Source organism: Balaenoptera ricei, chromosome 2 (assembly GCF_028023285.1).
Source record: "Balaenoptera ricei isolate mBalRic1 chromosome 2, mBalRic1.hap2, whole genome shotgun sequence".
NCBI lineage: Eukaryota > Metazoa > Chordata > Mammalia > Artiodactyla > Balaenopteridae > Balaenoptera > Balaenoptera ricei.
In genome coordinates this window covers 56,121,869-56,141,007 of record NC_082640.1, presented here as the reverse complement: position 1 = coordinate 56,141,007, position 19,139 = coordinate 56,121,869, and the positions used below count along the sequence as shown (strand labels likewise).

The 19,139-nt window shown below is 55.1% G+C and overlaps 7 non-coding genes across 7 annotated transcripts; all 7 read left to right on the top strand.

The window, feature by feature from the left end:
• The first annotated feature begins 1,181 nt into the window (after positions 1-1,181).
• On the top strand, positions 1,182-1,274 carry LOC132361814 (small nucleolar RNA SNORD116). The gene has a single exon (XR_009502081.1). It is a non-coding gene; the product is annotated as a small nucleolar RNA SNORD116 (small nucleolar RNA).
• Positions 1,275-3,961: 2,687 nt separating this feature from the next.
• LOC132361008 (small nucleolar RNA SNORD116) lies at positions 3,962-4,054 on the top strand. The gene has a single exon (XR_009501325.1). It is a non-coding gene; the product is annotated as a small nucleolar RNA SNORD116 (small nucleolar RNA).
• Positions 4,055-6,741: 2,687 nt separating this feature from the next.
• LOC132361092 (small nucleolar RNA SNORD116) lies at positions 6,742-6,834 on the top strand. Its single transcript, XR_009501405.1, has one exon. It is a non-coding gene; the product is annotated as a small nucleolar RNA SNORD116 (small nucleolar RNA).
• Positions 6,835-9,501: 2,667 nt separating this feature from the next.
• LOC132361813 (small nucleolar RNA SNORD116) lies at positions 9,502-9,594 on the top strand. Its single transcript, XR_009502080.1, has one exon. It is a non-coding gene; the product is annotated as a small nucleolar RNA SNORD116 (small nucleolar RNA).
• A 2,687-nt stretch (positions 9,595-12,281) lies between these two features.
• Positions 12,282-12,374, top strand: LOC132361091 (small nucleolar RNA SNORD116). Its single transcript, XR_009501404.1, has one exon. It is a non-coding gene; the product is annotated as a small nucleolar RNA SNORD116 (small nucleolar RNA).
• A 2,667-nt stretch (positions 12,375-15,041) lies between these two features.
• Positions 15,042-15,134, top strand: LOC132361812 (small nucleolar RNA SNORD116). The gene has a single exon (XR_009502079.1). It is a non-coding gene; the product is annotated as a small nucleolar RNA SNORD116 (small nucleolar RNA).
• A 2,687-nt stretch (positions 15,135-17,821) lies between these two features.
• Positions 17,822-17,914, top strand: LOC132361007 (small nucleolar RNA SNORD116). Its single transcript, XR_009501324.1, has one exon. It is a non-coding gene; the product is annotated as a small nucleolar RNA SNORD116 (small nucleolar RNA).
• The last annotated feature ends 1,225 nt before the right edge of the window (positions 17,915-19,139 follow it).

Sequence of the window (19,139 nt, the reverse complement as noted above, 5' to 3'; positions counted from 1 at the left end):
CGCTGTGGGGTTCCAACCTGTGTCATGGTTGCTGAAGCCCAACACTTCCCATTGAGGGCATTCCCACGGGGTCATGGGAAGTGATTTGGTCTAGTTGGCGACACGAGGCACTTGGGCCAAAGTCCGTTAACCCCTTGAGAAGTGCCAGGCTGCATCTTGCCTGTCGGCAACTGCAGGTCGGTGTCAGCCTGCCCATGGGAGGTTACCTTGCTTCCGGGAGCACTGGGAGTGACCCCAAGGGCACATCAGATGTGGTGGTAGGTGGCAGGATCTCCAGGTCCACATAGGTGTGACACCCACGGCCGGGAGGGAGGTCTCGTCCAGTCTTTGTGCTTTGGTCAGAAGGCGTGGCTGTGGGAGAGCGGGAGTCTGTGGCCTATTTTGACAGCCTGGGGTTCAAAGTTCGCATGCGGCCTCATGAAGCTGACAGGGGTCTTTCTCCTTTCACTTGGGGGTCCAACCAGGGTGCTGTGTATAAACTATGACGTTTACTGTTAGAAGCGTCTGCAGAGGGCCACAGGGACACCCAGAGACCAAGACGCATATTTAGCGGCACCCACAGGTATCCACAAACGCATCCTCGTGCACAGTCACAGTCACACACGCCCACACGTGTGAATACACACATACAGCGTCTCACACACCGAGCAATGTACGTGCGTAACTTCCTTCAGTCGTGCTGTGAGACACACAATCAGTTTTCGGTAAGGGACAGTGGTACTTGGGAAGCAGGTTCTAGGCTCACGCCCAGGTTAAGTGTTCCCAAAAATCATGTTCTCTGAGGACCCTTGTGCAATTCAGAAACCTGCCTGATTTCTGTCCACTTCTCAGGTGCAGTTGCAGAGTAAGGCTGGCTGTCGGCAAAGGGAAGAAGACCTTCGCGTTGTCTGATGACTGGATATGCTAAGGAGAACTGGACAAAGTGGGGCGGGTGCACGTTGCCGAGCAAGGCTGTGGATAGCTCAGGACGGTAGGCATTCACCCATACTAAGATGTGCCATTGGATATTAGGATTTCCACAGATGGGCCCAATGGTTGCAAGAGTGGATTGATTGTTGGTCTTGCTGAGTGGCCTGAGGACTGTGGATTCCCCAGGCAGTTAGAGTACTTCCAGGTCATGGCTCCTCTGCAGAGACCCACGGCCTTCCCTTTTGTGTTCTGCAGCCTCCCAGCATGTGCTTGGATCGATGATGACACCCTTGTATGCATTCCTTGGAAAATCTGAACAAAATGAGTGAGAACGCTCTACCGTCTCCTCATCGAAAGTGAGGTCCAGCACGTTTCCTGTATCGGGAGTATGGGACAGTTAGGAGTGAGGGCCAACGTCCCCTGCTGACAGGCATGCAAACCCCACTAAGGGCTCCAGCATTGGAGGGGCTTCTGTCTGAGGGTCGACCATGTCTGCCCATAAGCTGGGTCATCTATGAATCCCCGGTCCCTGCTAAAAGGCCGTTGAGGGAATGCAAGAGGGCAGGCTTTCCTGCTAGTCTTCAGGGTCGGAGTGTGTTCTGGTAGAGACCCAGTAAGCTTGCAGCTTGGAGAGGTGATTTTTGGACAGGATCACACTTTGTGCATGCCGCTTCCGAGGTTGATTATGGAAGCCAACATGAGCAAGCTTCCCTGGTTGGAGCCTGGAGCCTCAGGCCAGGCCTGTGGCCCTCTCTGTTGTTGTGTTTCGTGCAGTGAGGTTCTTGACTGCCCCTTGTGGCTGGAGCAGTGGGCGGGCGTGGGCTGGAGTTGGGCGATGGCGGAAGGGGGCTGATGGTTTAGGCCTCAGTGCTGCCCCTGTCAGCTCCTCTGCTGAAGTTGCCGGCACACTGTTGGCGCTAAGTGGATCTTCGTGAAGTGGGGTGTGGATCAAGTGAAGCATTTCAGCCTGGGTGGTGTCTGCTGGCCTGGAGAGAAAGGTAAGGTATCATGAGGAAAGGTCCTGTGTGATGTCGTGGGATGGGTTGTCATCATTGGGTTGCAGGCGCTGGCCTCGGCTTCCCAAGAATGTGTCTTGTTCGTGATGGGCTGGCATAAGCTGCCTATGGAGCGGATGGCTTTGGCAGTTCAAGTGGGTGAGTTGAGGTAGGTAAGCTGTGTAGAGTTGCGATCCCGTTGCCCGAGGAATGACACCCAAAGGGTGTCTTGCGGGAAGTAGAGAAGATCGACATGGTGAGGCGTCTGTGCCGGCCTCCTTGCAGGTAGTTGAGTTATGCGAACATCCCCTTTGGCCGCTTTGTTCCCTTGTTTGGCAATGTGTAAAGCGAAAGTGTTTCTCCCGTGGGGGAATGACGCGACCGGCCGGTGTAGCACACAGGCCTTTCGAACAGCCAGAGGTTTATCTGGAGCAGTCCATTGGTGGGGCAGAGATGGGGGCCCCATTGCCATGCCTGCTGTGCTGCCGTGGCCAGCCACTGTTCCCTTTCAGGCTTCCAAGTTCCCTCGCATGGCAGAGGTCTTCCTTTGAAAGTCTGTCTGTGGTCCTCGGGGACCATGCCTTTGATCACTGTGAGTTACTCGGTAGTGTCACTGTGGCAGTGGAGAATTTCCAGGATGCATGGTGTGGGATCAGCATCAACCAAGGAGACAGGCTTGCGGTCTGTCTTCCCTGGTGTTCAGTGTTCCCGTGTTCTGAAGATGTTTGTGGTTTCCAGTAGGGTCGTGTCGCCCTGTGGGCTGGAGGAGGGCATGTAGGACGAGGCTTTCAAGGGTTTGAGCGTTTCCTTAGGGGTCAGGGCCGTGAACATTCAAGATGGGAGCTGCCTGAGACGTGGCTGGGAATGTGGACTAGTTTCCGCCGTGGGGATCCGACATGGGTCATGGTGGCTGAAGCCCACCACTTCCTGTGGTGGGCATTCCCACGGGTCAATGGAAAGTGATTAGGCCTAGTTGGCGAGAAGTGGCACATGGGCCCACGTTCGTTAGCCCCTTGAGTGTTTTCAGACTGCATCGTGGCAGCAGACAGCTGCCGGTCGGTGTCGGCCCGACCATGGGAGTTCCCTTGCTTCCGGAAGTGCTGCGAGTGACCCCAAATGCCCATCAGATATACTGGTAGCTGACAGAGTCTCGAGGTGCATGTCGATGTCACAGCCAAGGCCCGGAGGCAGGTCTCGTCGAGGCTTTGTGTTTTGGTCAGAAGGCGTGGCTGTAGGAGAGCGGGAGTCCGTGGACTATTTCAACAGCCCCTGGGGGTCAAAGTGTGTCTGCGGCCTCTTAAAGCTGACAGGATTCTTTCTCCTTTCAGTTAGGGGTCTCACCAGGGTGCTGTGTATAAACTCTTTCTTTTATTGTTGGACTCCTCTTCACAGGGCCATAGGGACACACAGAGACCAAGACGCGTATGCAGCGGCACACAGAGGAACCCACAAGCACGTCCGCATGCGCAGTCACAGTCACACACGCCCACACGCGTGAACACACACATACAGCCTCTCAGACACCGGCCAACATATGTGCGTAACTTCCTGCAGTCGTACTATCAGACATGCAGTCAATTCTCGGTAAGGGTTAGAGGTCCTTGGGAAGCAGTTTCAGAGCTCAAGGCCAGGTAAATGTTTTTATGGATCATGTCCTGTGAGGACACCGGTCCACTTATGAAGCCTCGGTGATTTCTGTCCACTTCTCAGGTGCAGTTGCTGGGAAAGGCTGGCCGTCGACACAAACAAGACCTTCGTGTGCTCTGATGACTGGAGGTGCTAAGAAGAAGTGGAAAAAGTGAGGCGGGCCCATGACCCTGAGTGTGTTCGTGGATAACTCAGGATGGTAGGTATTAAAGCACCCCAAGATGTGCCATTAGATATTAGGTTTTCCTCAGACAGGCCCAATGGTTGCAAGAGTGGATTGATTGTTCCCCTTGCTGAGTGGCCTGAGGGCTGTGGATTCTCCAGGCTTTTGGGGTAGCCCAGGCTCATGGCTCCTGTACAGAGTCCCGCGCAGACTCCGGTTGTGTTCTGCAGCGTCCCAGCATGTGCTTGGATTGATGATGACACCCTTGCATGCATTCCTTGGAAAATCTGAACCAAATGAGTGAGAACACTCTACCGTCTCGTCATCGAAACTGAGGTTCAGCACGTTTCCTCTCTCAGGGGGAGAGGACAGTTAGGAATGAGGGCCAGCGTCCCCCGCCGACATGCATGCAAACACCACCAAGGACTCCAGTATTGGAGGGGCTCCTGTCTGAGGGTCGACCATGTCTGCCCATAAGCTGGGTCATCTATGAATCCCCGGTCCCTGCTAAAAGGCCGTTGAGGGAATGCAAGAGGGCAGGCTTTCCTGCTAGTCTTCAGGGTCGGAGTGTGTTCTGGTATAGACCCAGTAAGCTTGCAGCTTGGAGAGGTGATTTTTGGACAGGATCACACTTTGTGCATGCCGCTTCCGAGGTTGATTATGGAAGCCAACATGAGCAAGCTTCCCTGGTTGGAGCCTGGAGCCTCAGGCCAGGCCTGTGGCCCTCTCTGTTGTTGTGTTTCGTGCAGTGAGGTTCTTGACTGCCCCGTGTGGCTGGAGCAGTGGGCGGGCGTGGGCTGGAGTTGGGCGATGGCGGAAGGGGGCTGATGGTTTAGGCCTCAGTGCTGCCCCTGTCAGCTCCTCTGCTGAACTTGCCGGCACACTGTTGGCGCTAAGTGGATCTTCGTGGAGTGGGGTGTGGATCGAGTGAAGCATTTCAGCCTGGGTGGTGGCTGCTGGCCTGGAGAGAAAGGTAAGGTATCATGAGGAAAGGTCCTGTGTGATGTCGTGGGATGGGTTGTCATCATTGGGTTGCAGGCGCTGGCCTCGGCTTCCCAAGAATGTGTCTTGTTCGTGATGGGCTGGCATAAGCTGCCTATGGAGCGGATGGCTTTGGCAGTTCAAGTGAGTGAGTTGAGGAAGGTAAGCTGTGTAGAGTTGCGATCCCGTTGCCCGAGGAATGACACCCAAAGGGTGTCTTGCGGGAAGTAGAGAAGATCGACATGGTGAGGCGTCTGTGCCGGCCTCCTTGCAGGTAGTTGAGTTATGCGAACATCCCCTTTGGCCGCTTTGTTCCCTTGTTTGGCAATGTGTAAAGCGAAAGTGTTTCTCCCGTGGGGGAATGACGCGACCGGCCTGTGTAGCACGCAGGCCTTTCGAACAGCCAGAGGTTTATCTGGAGCAGTCCATTGGTGGGGCAGAGATGGGGGCCCCATTGCCATGCCTGCTGTGCTGCCGTGGCCAGCCACTGTTCCCTTTCAGGCTTCCAAGTTCCCTCGCATGGCAGAGGTCTTCCTTTGAAAGTCTGTCTGTGGTCCTCGGGGACCATGCCTTTGATCACTGTGAGTTACTCGGTAGTGTCACTGTGGCAGTGGAGAATTTCCAGGATGCATGGTGTGGGATCAGCATCAACCAAGGAGACAGGCTTGCGGTCTGTCTTCCCTGGTGTTCAGTGTTCCCGTGTTCTGAAGATGTTTGTGGTTTCCAGTAGGGTCGTGTCGCCCTGTGGGCTGGAGGAGGGCATGTAGGACGAGGCTTTCAAGGGTTTGAGCGTTTCCTTAGGGGTCAGGGCCGTGAACATTCAAGATGGGAGCTGCCTGAGACGTGGCTGGGAATGTGGACTAGTTTCCGCCGTGGGGATCCGACATGGGTCATGGTGGCTGAAGCCCACCACTTCCTGTGGTGGGCATTCCCACGGGTCAATGGAAAGTGATTAGGCCTAGTTGGCGAGAAGTGGCACGTGGGCCCACGTTCGTTAGCCCCTTGAGTGTTTTCAGACTGCATCTTGGCAGCAGACAGCTGCCGGTCGGTGTCGGCCCGACCATGGGAGTTCCCTTGCTTCCGGAAGTGCTGCGAGTGACCCCAAATGCCCATCAGATATACTGGTAGCTGACAGAGTCTCGAGGTGCATGTCGATGTCACAGCCAAGGCCCGGAGGCAGGTCTCGTCGAGGCTTTGTGTTTTGGTCAGAAGGCGTGGCTGTAGGAGAGCGGGAGTCCGTGGACTATTTCAACAGCCCCTGGGGGTCAAAGTGTGTCTGCGGCCTCTTAAAGCTGACAGGATTCTTTCTCCTTTCAGTTAGGGGTCTCACCAGGGTGCTGTGTATAAACTCTTTCTTTTATTGTTGGACTCCTCTTCACAGGGCCATAGGGACACACAGAGACCAAGACGCGTATGCAGCGGCACACAGAGGAACCCACAAGCACGTCCGCATGCGCAGTCACAGTCACACACGCCCACACGCGTGAACACACACATACAGCCTCTCAGACACCGGCCAACATATGTGCGTAACTTCCTGCAGTCGTACTATCAGACATGCAGTCAATTCTCGGTAAGGGTTAGAGGTCCTTGGGAAGCAGTTTCAGAGCTCAAGGCCAGGTAACTGTTTTTATGGATCATGTCCTGTGAGGACACCGGTCCACTTATGAAGCCTCGGTGATTTCTGTCCACTTCTCAGGTGCAGTTGCTGGGAAAGGCTGGCCGTCGACACAAACAAGACCTTCGTGTGCTCTGATGACTGGAGGTGCTAAGAAGAAGTGGAAAAAGTGAGGCGGGCCCATGTCCCTGAGTGTGTTCGTGGATAACTCAGGATGGTAGGTATTAAAGCACCCCAAGATGTGCCATTAGATATTAGGTTTTCCTCAGACAGGCCCAATGGTTGCAGGAGTGGATTGATTGTTCCCCTTGCTGAGTGGCCTGAGGGCTGTGGATTCTCCAGGCTTTTGGGGTAGCCCAGGCTCATGGCTCCTGTACAGAGTCCCGCGCAGACTCCGGTTGTGTTCTGCAGCGTCCCAGCATGTGCTTGGATTGATGATGACACCCTTGCATGCATTCCTTGGAAAATCTGGACCAAATGAGTGAGAACACTCTACCGTCTCGTCATCGAAACTGAGGTTCAGCACGTTTCCTCTCTCAGGGGGAGAGGACAGTTAGGAATGAGGGCCAGCGTCCCCCGCCGACATGCATGCAAACACCACCAAGGACTCCAGTATTGGAGGGGCTCCTTTCTGAGGGTTGACTGTGTCTGCACATAAGCTGTGTTATCTGTGAAACCCGGGTCCCTGCTGAATGGCTGTTGAGGGAATGCGAGGGGGCAGGTTCTCCTGCTGGTCTTAAGAGTCAGAGTGTGTGCTGGTCTAGGCCCAGTTAGCTTGCAGTTGGGAGGTGAGTTTTGGCCAGGATCACGCTTCGTGCATGCCATTTTGGGGGTTGATTCTGGAAGCCAAAATGAGCAAGCGTCCCTGGTTGGTGCCTGGAACCTCAGGCCAGGCCTGTGGCCCTCCCTGTTCTTGCGTTTTTCACGGTGAGCTTCTTGAGTGCCTAGTGAGGCTGGAGCAATGGGCGGGGGTGAGCTCGGTTGGGCATCGGCGGAAAGGGGCTGATGGATTAGGCCTCGCTGCTGCCCTTGTTTGCTTCTCTACTTTAACTCCCGGCACAGTGTTGATGCCAAGTGGGTCATCGTGGAGTGGGGAGAGGAATGAGTGCTGAATTTAAACCTGCGTGGATCACTGATGGCCCGTACAGGAAGGGAAGGGAAGATGAGGACATGTCCTTTGTGATGTCGTGGAATAGGCTATCATAACTGGGTTGCAGGTGCTGGCCTCAGCTTCCCAAGGATGTGTCATGTTCGTGATGGGCTGGCATCAGCTGCCTATGGAGGGGATGGCTTTGGCAGTTCAAGTGGATGAGGTGAGGTAGGTAACCTGTGTAGAGTTGGAATCCCATTGCCAGAGGAAAGACACCCAAAGGGTGTCTTGCGAGACGTAAAGAAGATTGACATGGTGACGCGTCTCTGCTGGCCTCCTTGGAGGATGTTTAGTTATGCGAACATCCCCTTTGGCTGCTTTGTTCCCTTGTTTGGGAATGTGCAAAGCGAAAGTGCTTCTCCCGGGGGGGCATGACTCGGCTTGCGAACAGCCAGAGGTTTACCTGGAGCAGTCCGTTGGGGGGACAGAGGTGGGGGCACTGTTGCGACGCCAGGCGCACTGTCGTGGACAGCCACTGTGCCCTTTCAAGTTTCCAGGTCCCCTCGTGTGGCAAAGGTTTTCCGTTGAAAGTCTGTCTGTGGTCCTCGGGGACAGTGCCTTTGATCACTGTGAGTGCCTCGGTAGTGTCGCCGTGGCAGTGGAGAATTGCCAGGATGCATGGGGTGGGGTGGGCATCATCAAAGCAGACAGGCTTGCGGTGTGTCTTCCCTGCTGTTCAGTGTCTCCGTGTTCACATGATGTCTGTGGCTTCAAGTAGAGTCGAGTCGCCCTGCAGGCAGGAGGAGGGCACTTAGGACGAGGCTGTGTAGCGTTTGAGCGTTTCCTCAGTGGTCAGGGCCGCAAAGCCTACCAGTTGGAAGCTTGCCTATACGTGGCCGGGAAGGTGGCCTAATTTCCGCTGTGGGGTTCCAACCTGTGTCATGGTTGCTGAAGCCCAACACTTCCCATTGAGGGCATTCCCACGGGGTCATGGGAAGTGATTTGGTCTAGTTGGCGACACGAGGCACTTGGGCCAAAGTCCGTTAACCCCTTGAGAAGTGCCAGGCTGCATCTTGCCTGTCGGCAACTGCAGGTCGGTGTCAGCCTGCCCATGGGAGGTTACCTTGCTTCCGGGAGCACTGGGAGTGACCCCAAGGGCACATCAGATGTGGTGGTAGGTGTCAGGATCTCCAGGTCCACATAGGTGTGACACCCACGGCCGGGAGGGAGGTCTCGTCCAGTCTTTGTGCTTTGGTCAGAAGGCGTGGCTGTGGGAGAGCGGGAGTCTGTGGCCTATTTTGACAGCCTGGGGTTCAAAGTTCGCATGCGGCCTCATGAAGCTGACAGGGGTCTTTCTCCTTTCACTTGGGGGTCCAACCAGGGTGCTGTGTATAAACTATGACGTTTACTGTTAGAAGCGTCTGCAGAGGGCCACAGGGACACCCAGAGACCAAGACGCGTATTTAGCGGCACCCACAGGTATCCACAAACGCATCCTCGTGCACAGTCACAGTCACACACGCCCACACGTGTGAATACACACATACAGCGTCTCACACACCGAGCAATGTACGTGCGTAACTTCCTTCAGTCGTGCTGTGAGACACACAATCAGTTTTCGGTAAGGGACAGTGGTACTTGGGAAGCAGGTTCTAGGCTCACGCCCAGGTTAAGTGTTCCCAAAAATCATGTTCTCTGAGGACCCTTGTGCAATTCAGAAACCTGCCTGATTTCTGTCCACTTCTCAGGTGCAGTTGCAGAGTAAGGCTGGCTGTCGGCAAAGGGAAGAAGACCTTCGCGTTGTCTGATGACTGGATATGCTAAGGAGAACTGGACAAAGTGGGGCGGGTGCACGTTGCCGAGCAAGGCTGTGGATAGCTCAGGACGGTAGGCATTCACCCATACTAAGATGTGCCATTGGATATTAGGATTTCCACAGATGGGCCCAATGGTTGCAAGAGTGGATTGATTGTTGGTCTTGCTGAGTGGCCTGAGGACTGTGGATTCCCCAGGCAGTTAGAGTACTTCCAGGTCATGGCTCCTCTGCAGAGACCCACGGCCTTCCCTTTTGTGTTCTGCAGCCTCCCAGCATGTGCTTGGATCGATGATGACACCCTTGTATGCATTCCTTGGAAAATCTGAACAAAATGAGTGAGAACGCTCTACCGTCTCCTCATCGAAAGTGAGGTCCAGCACGTTTCCTGTCTCGGGAGTATGGGACAGTTAGGAGTGAGGGCCAACGTCCCCTGCTGACAGGCATGCAAACCCCACTAAGGGCTCCAGCATTGGAGGGGCTTCTGTCTGAGGGTCGACCATGTCTGCCCATAAGCTGGGTCATCTATGAATCCCCGGTCCCTGCTAAAAGGCCGTTGAGGGAATGCAAGAGGGCAGGCTTTCCTGCTAGTCTTCAGGGTCGGAGTATGTTCTGGTAGAGACCCAGTAAGCTTGCAGCTTGGAGAGGTGATTTTTGGACAGGATCACACTTTGTGCATGCCGCTTCCGAGGTTGATTATGGAAGCCAACATGAGCAAGCTTCCCTGGTTGGAGCCTGGAGCGTCAGGCCAGGCCTGTGGCCCTCTCTGTTGTTGTGTTTCGTGCAGTGAGGTTCTTGACTGCCCCGCGTGGCTGGAGCAGTGGGCGGGCGTGGGCTGGAGTTGGGCGATGGCGGAAGGGGGCTGATGGTTTAGGCCTCAGTGCTGCCCCTGTCAGCTCCTCTGCTGAAGTTGCCGGCACACTGTTGGCGCTAAGTGGATCTTCGTGAAGTGGGGTGTGGATCAAGTGAAGCATTTCAGCCTGGGTGGTGTCTGCTGGCCTGGAGAGAAAGGTAAGGTATCATGAGGAAAGGTCCTGTGTGATGTCGTGGGATGGGTTGTCATCATTGGGTTGCAGGCGCTGGCCTCGGCTTCCCAAGAATGTGTCTTGTTCGTGATGGGCTGGCATAAGCTGCCTATGGAGCGGATGGCTTTGGCAGTTCAAGTGGGTGAGTTGAGGTAGGTAAGCTGTGTAGAGTTGCGATCCCGTTGCCCGAGGAATGACACCCAAAGGGTGTCTTGCGGGAAGTAGAGAAGATCGACATGGTGAGGCGTCTGTGCCGGCCTCCTTGCAGGTAGTTGAGTTATGCGAACATCCCCTTTGGCCGCTTTGTTCCCTTGTTTGGCAATGTGTAAAGCGAAAGTGTTTCTCCCGTGGGGGAATGACGCGACCGGCCGGTGTAGCACACAGGCCTTTCGAACAGCCAGAGGTTTATCTGGAGCAGTCCATTGGTGGGGCAGAGATGGGGGCCCCATTGCCATGCCTGCTGTGCTGCCGTGGCCAGCCACTGTTCCCTTTCAGGCTTCCAAGTTCCCTCGCATGGCAGAGGTCTTCCTTTGAAAGTCTGTCTGTGGTCCTCGGGGACCATGCCTTTGATCACTGTGAGTTACTCGGTAGTGTCACTGTGGCAGTGGAGAATTTCCAGGATGCATGGTGTGGGATCAGCATCAACCAAGGAGACAGGCTTGCGGTCTGTCTTCCCTGGTGTTCAGTGTTCCCGTGTTCTGAAGATGTTTGTGGTTTCCAGTAGGGTCGTGTCGCCCTGTGGGCTGGAGGAGGGCATGTAGGACGAGGCTTTCAAGGGTTTGAGCGTTTCCTTAGGGGTCAGGGCCGTGAACATTCAAGATGGGAGCTGCCTGAGACGTGGCTGGGAATGTGGACTAGTTTCCGCCGTGGGGATCCGACATGGGTCATGGTGGCTGAAGCCCACCACTTCCTGTGGTGGGCATTCCCACGGGTCAATGGAAAGTGATTAGGCCTAGTTGGCGAGAAGTGGCACGTGGGCCCACGTTCGTTAGCCCCTTGAGTGTTTTCAGACTGCATCTTGGCAGCAGACAGCTGCCGGTCGGTGTCGGCCCGACCATGGGAGTTCCCTTGCTTCCGGAAGTGCTGCGAGTGACCCCAAATGCCCATCAGATATACTGGTAGCTGACAGAGTCTCGAGGTGCATGTCGATGTCACAGCCAAGGCCCGGAGGCAGGTCTCGTCGAGGCTTTGTGTTTTGGTCAGAAGGCGTGGCTGTAGGAGAGCGGGAGTCCGTGGACTATTTCAACAGCCCCTGGGGGTCAAAGTGTGTCTGCGGCCTCTTAAAGCTGACAGGATTCTTTCTCCTTTCAGTTAGGGGTCTCACCAGGGTGCTGTGTATAAACTCTTTCTTTTATTGTTGGACTCCTCTTCACAGGGCCATAGGGACACACAGAGACCAAGACGCGTATGCAGCGGCACACAGAGGAACCCACAAGCACGTCCGCATGCGCAGTCACAGTCACACACGCCCACACGCGTGAACACACACATACAGCCTCTCAGACACCGGCCAACATATGTGCGTAACTTCCTGCAGTCGTACTATCAGACATGCAGTCAATTCTCGGTAAGGGTTAGAGGTCCTTGGGAAGCAGTTTCAGAGCTCAAGGCCAGGTAACTGTTTTTATGGATCATGTCCTGTGAGGACACCGGTCCACTTATGAAGCCTCGGTGATTTCTGTCCACTTCTCAGGTGCAGTTGCTGGGAAAGGCTGGCCGTCGACACAAACAAGACCTTCGTGTGCTCTGATGACTGGAGGTGCTAAGAAGAAGTGGAAAAAGTGAGGCGGGCCCATGTCCCTGAGTGTGTTCGTGGATAACTCAGGATGGTAGGTATTAAAGCACCCCAAGATGTGCCATTAGATATTAGGTTTTCCTCAGACAGGCCCAATGGTTGCAGGAGTGGATTGATTGTTCCCCTTGCTGAGTGGCCTGAGGGCTGTGGATTCTCCAGGCTTTTGGGGTAGCCCAGGCTCATGGCTCCTGTACAGAGTCCCGCGCAGACTCCGGTTGTGTTCTGCAGCGTCCCAGCATGTGCTTGGATTGATGATGACACCCTTGCATGCATTCCTTGGAAAATCTGGACCAAATGAGTGAGAACACTCTACCGTCTCGTCATCGAAACTGAGGTTCAGCACGTTTCCTCTCTCAGGGGGAGAGGACAGTTAGGAATGAGGGCCAGCGTCCCCCGCCGACATGCATGCAAACACCACCAAGGACTCCAGTATTGGAGGGGCTCCTTTCTGAGGGTTGACTGTGTCTGCACATAAGCTGTGTTATCTGTGAAACCCGGGTCCCTGCTGAATGGCTGTTGAGGGAATGCGAGGGGGCAGGTTCTCCTGCTGGTCTTAAGAGTCAGAGTGTGTGCTGGTCTAGGCCCAGTTAGCTTGCAGTTGGGAGGTGAGTTTTGGCCAGGATCACGCTTCGTGCATGCCATTTTGGGGGTTGATTCTGGAAGCCAAAATGAGCAAGCGTCCCTGGTTGGTGCCTGGAACCTCAGGCCAGGCCTGTGGCCCTCCCTGTTCTTGCGTTTTTCACGGTGAGCTTCTTGAGTGCCTAGTGAGGCTGGAGCAATGGGCGGGGGTGAGCTCGGTTGGGCATCGGCGGAAAGGGGCTGATGGATTAGGCCTCGCTGCTGCCCTTGTTTGCTTCTCTACTTTAACTCCCGGCACAGTGTTGATGCCAAGTGGGTCATCGTGGAGTGGGGAGAGGAATGAGTGCTGAATTTAAACCTGCGTGGATCACTGATGGCCCGTACAGGAAGGGAAGGGAAGATGAGGACATGTCCTTTGTGATGTCGTGGAATAGGCTATCATAACTGGGTTGCAGGTGCTGGCCTCAGCTTCCCAAGGATGTGTCATGTTCGTGATGGGCTGGCATCAGCTGCCTATGGAGGGGATGGCTTTGGCAGTTCAAGTGGATGAGGTGAGGTAGGTAACCTGTGTAGAGTTGGAATCCCATTGCCAGAGGAAAGACACCCAAAGGGTGTCTTGCGAGACGTAAAGAAGATTGACATGGTGACGCGTCTCTGCTGGCCTCCTTGGAGGATGTTTAGTTATGCGAACATCCCCTTTGGCTGCTTTGTTCCCTTGTTTGGGAATGTGCAAAGCGAAAGTGCTTCTCCCGGGGGGGCATGACTCGGCTTGCGAACAGCCAGAGGTTTACCTGGAGCAGTCCGTTGGGGGGACAGAGGTGGGGGCACTGTTGCGACGCCAGGCGCACTGTCGTGGACAGCCACTGTGCCCTTTCAAGTTTCCAGGTCCCCTCGTGTGGCAAAGGTTTTCCGTTGAAAGTCTGTCTGTGGTCCTCGGGGACAGTGCCTTTGATCACTGTGAGTGCCTCGGTAGTGTCGCCGTGGCAGTGGAGAATTGCCAGGATGCATGGGGTGGGGTGGGCATCATCAAAGCAGACAGGCTTGCGGTGTGTCTTCCCTGCTGTTCAGTGTCTCCGTGTTCACATGATGTCTGTGGCTTCAAGTAGAGTCGAGTCGCCCTGCAGGCAGGAGGAGGGCACTTAGGACGAGGCTGTGTAGCGTTTGAGCGTTTCCTCAGTGGTCAGGGCCGCAAAGCCTACCAGTTGGAAGCTTGCCTATACGTGGCCGGGAAGGTGGCCTAATTTCCGCTGTGGGGTTCCAACCTGTGTCATGGTTGCTGAAGCCCAACACTTCCCATTGAGGGCATTCCCACGGGGTCATGGGAAGTGATTTGGTCTAGTTGGCGACACGAGGCACTTGGGCCAAAGTCCGTTAACCCCTTGAGAAGTGCCAGGCTGCATCTTGCCTGTCGGCAACTGCAGGTCGGTGTCAGCCTGCCCATGGGAGGTTACCTTGCTTCCGGGAGCACTGGGAGTGACCCCAAGGGCACATCAGATGTGGTGGTAGGTGTCAGGATCTCCAGGTCCACATAGGTGTGACACCCACGGCCGGGAGGGAGGTCTCGTCCAGTCTTTGTGCTTTGGTCAGAAGGCGTGGCTGTGGGAGAGCGGGAGTCTGTGGCCTATTTTGACAGCCTGGGGTTCAAAGTTCGCATGCGGCCTCATGAAGCTGACAGGGGTCTTTCTCCTTTCACTTGGGGGTCCAACCAGGGTGCTGTGTATAAACTATGACGTTTACTGTTAGAAGCGTCTGCAGAGGGCCACAGGGACACCCAGAGACCAAGACGCGTATTTAGCGGCACCCACAGGTATCCACAAACGCATCCTCGTGCACAGTCACAGTCACACACGCCCACACGTGTGAATACACACATACAGCGTCTCACACACCGAGCAATGTACGTGCGTAACTTCCTTCAGTCGTGCTGTGAGACACACAATCAGTTTTCGGTAAGGGACAGTGGTACTTGGGAAGCAGGTTCTAGGCTCACGCCCAGGTTAAGTGTTCCCAAAAATCATGTTCTCTGAGGACCCTTGTGCAATTCAGAAACCTGCCTGATTTCTGTCCACTTCTCAGGTGCAGTTGCAGAGTAAGGCTGGCTGTCGGCAAAGGGAAGAAGACCTTCGCGTTGTCTGATGACTGGATATGCTAAGGAGAACTGGACAAAGTGGGGCGGGTGCACGTTGCCGAGCAAGGCTGTGGATAGCTCAGGACGGTAGGCATTCACCCATACTAAGATGTGCCATTGGATATTAGGATTTCCACAGATGGGCCCAATGGTTGCAAGAGTGGATTGATTGTTGGTCTTGCTGAGTGGCCTGAGGACTGTGGATTCCCCAGGCAGTTAGAGTACTTCCAGGTCATGGCTCCTCTGCAGAGACCCACGGCCTTCCCTTTTGTGTTCTGCAGCCTCCCAGCATGTGCTTGGATCGATGATGACACCCTTGTATGCATTCCTTGGAAAATCTGAACAAAATGAGTGAGAACGCTCTACCGTCTCCTCATCGAAAGTGAGGTCCAGCACGTTTCCTGTCTCGGGAGTATGGGACAGTTAGGAGTGAGGGCCAACGTCCCCTGCTGACAGGCATGCAAACCCCACTAAGGGCTCCAGCATTGGAGGGGCTTCTGTCTGAGGGTCGACCATGTCTGCCCATAAGCTGGGTCATCTATGAATCCCCGGTCCCTGCTAAAAGGCCGTTGAGGGAATGCAAGAGGGCAGGCTTTCCTGCTAGTCTTCAGGGTCGGAGTATGTTCTGGTAGAGACCCAGTAAGCTTGCAGCTTGGAGAGGTGATTTTTGGACAGGATCACACTTTGTGCATGCCGCTTCCGAGGTTGATTATGGAAGCCAACATGAGCAAGCTTCCCTGGTTGGAGCCTGGAGCCTCAGGCCAGGCCTGTGGCCCTCTCTGTTGTTGTGTTTCGTGCAGTGAGGTTCTTGACTGCCCCGCGTGGCTGGAGCAGTGGGCGGGCGTGGGCTGGAGTTGGGCGATGGCGGAAGGGGGCTGATGGTTTAGGCCTCAGTGCTGCCCCTGTCAGCTCCTCTGCTGAAGTTGCCGGCACACTGTTGGCGCTAAGTGGATCTTCGTGAAGTGGGGTGTGGATCAAGTGAAGCATTTCAGCCTGGGTGGTGTCTGCTGGCCTGGAGAGAAAGGTAAGGTATCATGAGGAAAGGTCCTGTGTGATGTCGTGGGATGGGTTGTCATCATTGGGTTGCAGGCGCTGGCCTCGGCTTCCCAAGAATGTGTCTTGTTCGTGATGGGCTGGCATAAGCTGCCTATGGAGCGGATGGCTTTGGCAGTTCAAGTGGGTGAGTTGAGGTAGGTAAGCTGTGTAGAGTTGCGATCCCGTTGCCCGAGGAATGACACCCAAAGGGTGTCTTGCGGGAAGTAGAGAAGATCGACATGGTGAGGCGTCTGTGCCGGCCTCCTTGCAGGTAGTTGAGTTATGCGAACATCCCCTTTGGCCGCTTTGTTCCCTTGTTTGGCAATGTGTAAAGCGAAAGTGTTTCTCCCGTGGGGGAATGACGCGACCGGCCGGTGTAGCACACAGGCCTTTCGAACAGCCAGAGGTTTATCTGGAGCAGTCCATTGGTGGGGCAGAGATGGGGGCCCCATTGCCATGCCTGCTGTGCTGCCGTGGCCAGCCACTGTTCCCTTTCAGGCTTCCAAGTTCCCTCGCATGGCAGAGGTCTTCCTTTGAAAGTCTGTCTGTGGTCCTCGGGGACCATGCCTTTGATCACTGTGAGTTACTCGGTAGTGTCACTGTGGCAGTGGAGAATTTCCAGGATGCATGGTGTGGGATCAGCATCAACCAAGGAGACAGGCTTGCGGTCTGTCTTCCCTGGTGTTCAGTGTTCCCGTGTTCTGAAGATGTTTGTGGTTTCCAGTAGGGTCGTGTCGCCCTGTGGGCTGGAGGAGGGCATGTAGGACGAGGCTTTCAAGGGTTTGAGCGTTTCCTTAGGGGTCAGGGCCGTGAACATTCAAGATGGGAGCTGCCTGAGACGTGGCTGGGAATGTGGACTAGTTTCCGCCGTGGGGATCCGACATGGGTCATGGTGGCTGAAGCCCACCACTTCCTGTGGTGGGCATTCCCACGGGTCAATGGAAAGTGATTAGGCCTAGTTGGCGAGAAGTGGCACGTGGGCCCACGTTCGTTAGCCCCTTGAGTGTTTTCAGACTGCATCTTGGCAGCAGACAGCTGCCGGTCGGTGTTGGCCCGACCATGGGAGTTCCCTTGCTTCCGGAAGTGCTGCGAGTGACCCCAAATGCCCATCAGATATACTGGTAGCTGACAGAGTCTCGAGGTGCATGTCGATGTCACAGCCAAGGCCCGGAGGCAGGTCTCGTCGAGGCTTTGTGTTTTGGTCAGAAGGCGTGGCTGTAGGAGAGCGGGAGTCCGTGGACTATTTCAACAGCCCCTGGGGGTCAAAGTGTGTCTGCGGCCTCTTAAAGCTGACAGGATTCTTTCTCCTTTCAGTTAGGGGTCTCACCAGGGTGCTGTGTATAAACTCTTTCTTTTATTGTTGGACTCCTCTTCACAGGGCCATAGGGACACACAGAGACCAAGACGCGTATGCAGCGGCACACAGAGGAACCCACAAGCACGTCCGCATGCGCAGTCACAGTCACACACGCCCACACGCGTGAACACACACATACAGCCTCTCAGACACCGGCCAACATATGTGCGTAACTTCCTGCAGTCGTACTATCAGACATGCAGTCAATTCTCGGTAAGGGTTAGAGGTCCTTGGGAAGCAGTTTCAGAGCTCAAGGCCAGGTAAATGTTTTTATGGATCATGTCCTGTGAGGACACCGGTCCACTTATGAAGCCTCGGTGATTTCTGTCCACTTCTCAGGTGCAGCTGCTGGGAAAGGCTGGCCGTCGACACAAACAAGACCTTCGTGTGCTCTGATGACTGGAGGTGCTAAGAAGAAGTGGAAAAAGTGAGGCGGGCCCATGACCCTGAGTGTGTTCGTGGATAACTCAGGATGGTAGGTATTAAAGCACCCCAAGATGTGCCATTAGATATTAGGTTTTCCTCAGACAGGCCCAATGGTTGCAGGAGTGGATTGATTGTTCCCCTTGCTGAGTGGCCTGAGGGCTGTGGATTCTCCAGGCTTTTGGGGTAGCCCAGGCTCATGGCTCCTGAACAGAGTCCCGCGCAGACTCCGGTTGTGTTCTGCAGCGTCCCAGCATGTGCTTGGATTGATGATGACACCCTTGCATGCATTCCTTGGAAAATCTGAACCAAATGAGTGAGAACACTCTACCGTCTCGTCATCGAAACTGAGGTTCAGCACGTTTCCTCTCTCAGGGGGAGAGGACAGTTAGGAATGAGGGCCAGCGTCCCCCGCCGACATGCATGCAAACACCACCAAGGACTCCAGTATTGGAGGGGCTCCTGTCTGAGGGTCGACCATGTCTGCCCATAAGCTGGGTCATCTATGAATCCCCGGTCCCTGCTAAAAGGCCGTTGAGGGAATGCAAGAGGGCAGGCTTTCCTGCTAGTCTTCAGGGTCGGAGTGTGTTCTGGTATAGACCCAGTAAGCTTGCAGCTTGGAGAGGTGATTTTTGGACAGGATCACACTTTGTGCATGCCGCTTCCGAGGTTGATTATGGAAGCCAACATGAGCAAGCTTCCCTGGTTGGAGCCTGGAGCCTCAGGCCAGGCCTGTGGCCCTCTCTGTTGTTGTGTTTCGTGCAGTGAGGTTCTTGACTGCCCCGCGTGGCTGGAGCAGTGGGCGGGCGTGGGCTGGAGTTGGGCGATGGCGGAAGGGGGCTGATGGTTTAGGCCTCAGTGCTGCCCCTGTCAGCTCCTCTGCTGAACTTGCCGGCACACTGTTGGCGCTAAGTGGATCTTCGTGGAGTGGGGTGTGGATCGAGTGAAGCATTTCAGCCTGGGTGGTGGCTGCTGGCCTGGAGAGAAAGGTAAGGTATCATGAGGAAAGGTCCTGTGTGATGTCGTGGGATGGGTTGTCATCATTGGGTTGCAGGCGCTGGCCTCGGCTTCCCAAGAATGTGTCTTGTTCGTGATGGGCTGACATAAGCTGCCTATGGAGCGGATGGCTTTGGCAGTTCAAGTGAGTGAGTTGAGGAAGGTAAGCTGTGTAGAGTTGTGATCCCGTTGCCCGAGGAATGACACCCAAAGGGTGTCTTGCGGGAAGTAGAGAAGATCGACATGGTGAGGCGTCTGTGCCGGCCTCCTTGCAGGTAGTTGAGTTATGCGAACATCCCCTTTGGCCGCTTTGTTCCCTTGTTTGGCAATGTGTAAAGCGAAAGTGTTTCTCCCGTGGGGGAATGACGCGACCGGCCGGTGTAGCACGCAGGCCTTTCGAACAGCCAGAGGTTTATCTGGAGCAGTCCATTGGTGGGGCAGAGATGGGGGCCCCATTGCCATGCCTGCTGTGCTGCCGTGGCCAGCCACTGTTCCCTTTCAGGCTTCCAAGTTCCCTCGCATGGCAGAGGTCTTCCTTTGAAAGTCTGTCTGTGGTCCTCGGGGACCATGCCTTTGATCACTGTG